The sequence below is a fragment of the Marmota monax genome, unplaced genomic scaffold (assembly GCF_021218885.2).
Source record: "Marmota monax isolate L192 unplaced genomic scaffold, Marmota_monax_Labrador192_F-V1.1 WCK01_AAM20220418_F8-fsc00079, whole genome shotgun sequence".
NCBI classification, from domain to species: domain Eukaryota; kingdom Metazoa; phylum Chordata; class Mammalia; order Rodentia; family Sciuridae; genus Marmota; species Marmota monax.
This window is the reverse complement of record NW_026694099.1, coordinates 1519744-1526736: the sequence shown is the minus strand read 5'-3', so window position 1 is coordinate 1526736 and position 6993 is coordinate 1519744.

Here is a 6993-nt window from a genome sequence, read left to right as displayed (position 1 = left end):
TGTGCAAGAAAAAAAAAAACAGCAGTCTCCAGGAAAGGGCAGTAAGTCCCAGTCCTTAGAAATCCCAGGATTCCGCTCCACCCTGTTTCTGCTACAGCAACCTTGTCCTCTAGAGGCTAGGCCAGAGAAGTAGACACAGAAATCACTGCCTCAGGGTCTCCCTCATTCCCTCCAGAATGTGCACAGCACTGGCCAGCAGCTGAGGACATGAATCCTCAAGGTCAAATTTTTCAAGACCCATGGCCAAACTGACCTGCCTAGGAACCCTCCCTCTCTGCTCTGTCCTTTAGCAACAGGGCTTCTGTGTTCATGTCTATGTGCTCATTTTTTCAGTTATTTTGCACGTGTTAACTGTTCCTGGACCTTGTTATGGTGTTGGTCTTGTGTCTATTTTATTGATCTGAAAACTTTGAGCACAGGCTGTGCCAGGCCTCTTTACCCCACTGGGGTATCTGGGTACTGCTTCATCCACAGAGGGTGTCCAGTGACCTTCCATCCCCTTTCTGCCATCTCTTGACACCCTTCTCTAGTGACATTGCCCAGAAGCCAGAAGGACCATGCTTAGCAGATGACCATGCAGGCAGGACTGTGACTGTTTAATTCTAGCCAAGGGCATGGGGGAAAGGACAGGGCCCCAGCACCTGTGGCCTCTCCACTGAGAGGAGGCAGGGCTAATAATAGGAGAGGAGATTAGGGAGGGATTTGAATTGCATTGTTATCTCACAGGAATGGCGCTTGCAGGAGAGACTTCTCCCAAGCTTTTCCAAGAGCTGTGCCACCGCCCTGCCCCTGTGGCTGCAAGAGTAGTCCTGTCTTTCACTCCTTCTCTCTCTTCCCTCCTTCCTCTGCTTTTCTGTCAACCTTCATCCATTCCTTTACCTTCCTTCTGTCCCCCACCCAATTCCTCATCCCTTTCTCTCTGTGTTCTGGTCCCTTGCACCCATCGCCCTACCTCTCTGCCTTGATCCACTTTTTCCCACCACTTCCTACAATGTCCTTCAACGAAGGATTTTCTTTGTCCACCTCTGGCCCTTCCTGGTGCCTTTGTCCACCCCGTCTCTTGCTAGGAGTCTTGCTGTCTTCTGCTGTAGGATCCAGATTTGTCTTCTTTTACCTCTGTCTTCCTTCCTTCCCCTAAAACATTTAGGCCAGATTTGGGGGGGTAAGGTGGGGTGGGGGGGTGGGTACTGGGGATTGAACTCAGGCACTTGGCCACTGAGCCTCATCCCCAGCCTTATTTTGTATCTTATTTAGAGACTGGGTCTCACTGAGTTGCTTAGGGCCTCACAAAGTTGCTGAGGCTGACTTTGAACTCATGATCCTCCTGCCTCAGCCTCCTGAGCTGCTGGGATTATAAACATGCACCACCACACCCAGCCAGATTTTTTAAATTATTTATTTATTTTTAGTTATAGATGGATGCAATACCTTTATTTTATTTATTTATTTTTTAGAGAGAATTTTTAATATTTATTTCTTAGTTATTGGCGGACACAACATCTTTGTTTGTATGTGGTGCTGAGGATCGAACCCGGGCCGCACGCATGCCAAGCGAGCGCGCTACCGCTTGAGCCACATCCCCAGCCCCTTATTTATTTATTTTTATGTGGTGCTGAGGATTGAACCCAGTGCCTCACACGTGCGAGGCAAGCTCTCTACCACTGAGCTACCACCCCATCTCCATTTAGGCCAGTTTTGTGTTCACTCTTTCTCTGTCCCTGTGGCTCTGCCTTCTCCCCTGGCTGAGCCAGGTAAGCAGGGGTAATAGAAACTGATACAGGGTAGGCTGATGGCCTCCACTTCCCCAACAACTAGCAATTAGCACCCAGACATCAAACATAGGGACACTGCTAAGAACAAGTCCCAGGACATGCAGGCTGTGGGAGACACCGCCTGGAGCTCAGCTACAGCTATTCTTAGGACCCAGCACCACAAAAGGGCCTTTGCTTTGTTTTACTCCACCCCTTTGGAACTGCTCCTGGAAGCCAAGACTGTATGTAATCTCAGAGACAAGGGGCCCAGCATGGGGAGGCCAGGCTGGAATCTGTACATGCCTCCTGTCCTGACATCCCCCCACATCCAGCTTTGCCCTTGGGCAAGGTCATCTCTCCCCATAATACACAGACATGCGGCTCTGCCACTTTTTCTATAGTCTTAACTTATTTCCATGACTGCCTTGGATCTCACAGCTGGACCCTTGCTACTCTGCAGGCCCCCTTGTTCATCCCTCTCCCTGGCTCCCCAGGGATACTTTCTAGACCTTTACCCACTCACACCACACCAAACCAACCACTGCACCCTTCTGCTCCTTTCCCATGGTTCCTGTTTGGAATGGTTCAACTTTTTAAATCTAAAAAGCCTTTTGATAAAGGTTCTTCTTCCTTGCTGCAGGTAGGGAAAACCTGCATTGGTCCTTTCAGACTTTAAGAAGCCTGAAATTGCTAGCTGTCAGTTGCTACTCTGTTCTCAAGCCCAAGATGCAGTCCCTCAGATCACCTGCTGCCCCTGAAAGGGTCCCTGTAGGGAAAGCAGCAGCCAGCCCCCCAAGGCTCCTCCATTCCACCCTCTCCCACATCAAGAAGGACCTGCGTAATGTGTGTATCTATTTGTCAACTTAATTCATTTCTAATTTTGTGGGGATTTTGGGCACATATAATAAAGAACTGGAATTATAGTCCTACACTAGATAGACCAAGACTTGCACAACCAGTGGCAGGAAAGTCACATATCCTTGAAGATAGGAATATCAGAGAAGGGTTAGCATTCTACCAACCTCTTGGAACACCAGAGACAAGAAAATCATCCCAGGCAAATACTGAGGCATAAGCAAGCAGAAGACACTGAGTTACCAGTAATTGTTTATGTTCCAGATTGCTCCCAAGGCTGCTCCCTGCCCTCCAGCCCTCCTTTAGTCCTCATTCTGTGACCTCAAGAGGCTACAACCCTTCTCAGGCCAGTTGGTGAGTTGAAAGCAGCAAGCTCTGCTCCAAGCTCCCTGTGCACATCTGGAGCTGAGCTGGGAGCCAACAGCCTCACATTTGCAAGTCCACCTTAGGTGATGGAAACCCCAATTCCAGGTATTCCCAAACCATCTTCCAGACTTCCAGGGAGACAGGCATAAAAAAAAAAAGAACCAGAATGGGGAACAAAACAAAGGCATCTTTTATCACCACCTCCTAACCTACTCAGGACAGCCCTATCTTTAAAACAAAATAAACCATGCCATTTGGCCCACTTGCCTTTTGGTGGCTGCCTAATCTCGTTCATTTCACTGCCAAACTCCTCAAATGCTGGGTGTGCATCCACTGCCTCCACCTCCAGTCCATTCGTCCTTTCCTCAACTCATTGCAGCCTGGCTCTTGCAGCTCAATAGAAGTTGCTTGATCCAAAATTACCCAAGTTCTCTTCTCTGTCTTCCTGACACTTAGCCTTTCTTTGGAATCTGATACTACTGGCCACCTGCTCCTCTTAAAATGCTTCTTGTGGCTTCTAGGAACCTTCCTTCCTTCATTCTCCTGGGCTCTCGAGTGGTCTTCTTCATCCTCTCTGGTCTTCTCTTCCTTCTGCCATCTTTGTACTGAAAGCATCTCCTGGACTTTTCCTCTTTTCTCCCATCTCATGGCTTCTTCCACCGTCCTTCACCAGACTGTCTTCCAGGCCCATAATTTTGACTTCTTACAGGACTGAAAAACATCTTCTGTTGGTTTCCCCACTATTACCTCCAACTCCCCCAAACCAAACACTTTGTCCTTCCAGCGTTGTCCTTTCCTCTTCACGTTTCTCAACATTCTTCTTCTTTTTCTTCTTCTTCTTCTTCTTCTTCTTCTTCTTCTTCTTCTTCTTCTTCTTCTTCTTTTTCTTCTTCTTCTTCTTCTTCTTCTTCTTCTTTTTTTTTTTATGGTACTGGGGATTGAACCTAGGATCTCATACATGCTGGGCAAGCACTCTACCACTGAGTTACAACTTTGCTCTTACTCTATTTTTGAGATAGGGTCTTGTAAAGTTGTTAGAGTCTCACTAAATTACTAAGGGTGACCTTGAACTTGCCAACCTTTTGCCTCAGCCTCCCAAATCTCTGGGATTACTGGCATGTACCACCATACCCTACTCTCAACCTTGCTTGTTACTATGGCTTCCTTTACAGTCCCTACCTCCTGCCTCTTCTCCCTCAAAGTACCCCCACAGTCCCCTGCTGGGCTCTCAAACTTTGCTTTCAGGACATCATAATGTCAGCCTAAAGCTGTAGTCAATCTTCATTGCTTCTGGGATATTGTCCATTCTGCTGGTCTGAGAAACATGGCAGATCAGTGGAAAGCAATTTAGAACTAAACAGACATGGGTTTGAATTCCAAAGGCACATTTGCACATTTGCTGCTTTGGGCAATCATCTTGGCTTCTATGAGCCTCATTTGTCACCCACAGACCGCAATTTAAATGACAGGCAATTGTGATTATTAATTGAGATAATGTGTATAAATACTGTGCATGGTACCTAGATCAAATAAGATTCATACATTCCCTTCCTCTCCTCCACAATGTGACCCCAACTTACCCCCCCGCCCCCGCTTTCTATTTTATGTCCTCATAGGATAGTCTAATAAGGCATGTGTCCTCCCAGTCCTCTCTTTCCTTTGTGTGTGTGTGGGAGTGGAGGTACTGGGGCTTTATCCCAGGGCCTGGCACATGCTAGGCAAGGGCTCTACCATTAAGCTACATCGTCAGCCCACTCTCTGGGGTCCTTTCTAACGCATCACATCATTCTCCCTCCATGCCTTTGGCTATCCTGTGATCTCACCATTTATAATACAATCCAATTTCCAATGCTTCTCAAGATTTCTCCTCCCTTGAAGCTCCAGTTCCATGTCCCCACCTGGAAACCTTAAACTGCTCTAGTCCACACTGATAATAGCATCTCTGCCCTTGGGTTGTTCAAGATCTGGGCCACACTGTTGGGTCCCTCAGTTTCCAGCATGGTACAATTGGCTTCCCTGGCCCGTGGGAGTGCTTGTAAGGAAGAGGTCATGCAATCCTCCTGTGCCCCCCTACCAAAGAGCCTGGCATACAGCAGGGCCAGTAAGGCATCTTCCTGGCTGACTGACTGGAGCCCAACTGTGGATAGAAAGAGAATGAGACAGGCTGGACTGACTGGGGACTGGAGTGGAGGTCTTCCAGGACAATTCACTAAACACCAGCGTTCTATCTGAAAACTGTCTGCGGAAGTAGCTCAGATCTGCCAGCTGTGTTTGTGCAGAGAGGTGCACATATGCACATGTGTGTGCAGAGGTGTGCTTATGCTCATTCACCTGCACTTATGGTTGGGGTAGAGGTGAGGATGGGAAACAGGCTGTGTTCCCAGAAGGCCGCTTAAGGAAGAGGTGCCTATGACAAAAGGAACAGAATCCCTTCTTCCTTGGGAGGGGGCTGCTGATTACTCAGTCTCTTGGCTTCTCATTGAAAAATTAACTTCCACTCCTAGTATATCCCATGGTTCTCCATATCCTGTGCTGGCCAAACCTGGCAGCCACAGGACATTAAACTAGGAATATTTGTGAACAAAGTAGAGGTTCTAAGGTGGAGGAGCAAGGGCATGTGGAGGGTCCCCAACCAGTGTCCAGCAAATGAACTCCAGAGTGTTGTTTTTCAGTTTTCTCAATTATTTCATATCCCAGTACTCTAGTCATTCTCCTTCTAGGGGCTTCCCGGACTTCTGCATCCTTTGATTAGTCTGACTCTGCCCAGGGGTGGTTGAAACTGCTAAAGGACCCCTGGGCAACCCAAGGCTGGCTCTGCCTGTCTCCTGAGGACTCTAGGTTTGTCTGCCTCTCTTCCACAGCCCAACTCCCATACCCTGGAGCCAGCCCAGATCCACCAGGCAGCTCCACCCAGGGCCCCTAGATATTCAGGCTAGGACACATCCTGCTGATGCTTGGCTTGTGCTCTCATTTGGTGTCTTGGCCTATGTCACCATTTGTCAGCCTAAACCTGTAGTCATTCTTCATTGCTTCTGGGATATTGTCCATTCTGCTGGTCTGAGCAACATGGCAGGTCAATGGAAAGCTACTAAACAGACATGGGTTGGAATTCCAAAGGGAATGGTGGGCCTCAGGATGCACACTGGCCTTTCAGCAGGGCAGCTCCATGAACAGCAGTCAGGCAGTGGTGCCTCTCTTGACTCAGGGCTGGGAGGTGGGCCTGGGCTGAGCCTAGAACAGCCTCAGCACCCTGGCCCCCTTGCATGATGGGCAGCCACCCTCTGGGCAGATAAGAGCACATTACTGCAGGATACCAGATCCACCCTGGCCCATATGATCCCCTGACCCAAGAAGACTTAGTGGGGTTGAGAGAGATATAAAACAAAAGACTTACAGTAGGGGAATGGGCCCTATCATCGGCAGACTGGTTTCCTCAGCTCTATATTCTTAAGGATAAGAACTGCCTGCTTTGAGGAACAGTGTGTCTGGAGTATTCTAGACTCTTTACCGATTCAAGTAAATATGACTATACTTATGTTATTGATGATAAACTGTCTCAGAGAGATCACATGACTAACCTAGCCTACACAGCTAGAGGAGATGGGTTTCAAGGTGGATATTGTGACCCACTCCAAGTTCCCCAGGCTGCTCCTCACAGGCCTCCTGAGGCCTCCAGCCCTGGATCCAGACTGTCGCTCTCCATGATGCCTTCTTTTCAGTGAGTTGTGCCCCTCCAAACATTCCCCAAAGGAGAGCTCTACCTTTCCAAAAACACTCCAAACTACACTGGGCTGTCTTTCCAGCTGTCCACTGTCGATCAGAAAGCAGAGATTGTGGAGCAGGGAGCCAGGGGTACAGAGGTACAAAAGACGTTGGAGGCAGCGGGAAGACAAAAGAATGACAAGAAGGAGCAGCTGTCCCTAAAGGGAAACCTGAGACAGGCACAAAGCTCCGCTCCCTAATCCCAGGCTCGTGTGGAGCCAGGATAGGGTCCCCCCAAGGTCAGGGATTCTAGGGACAG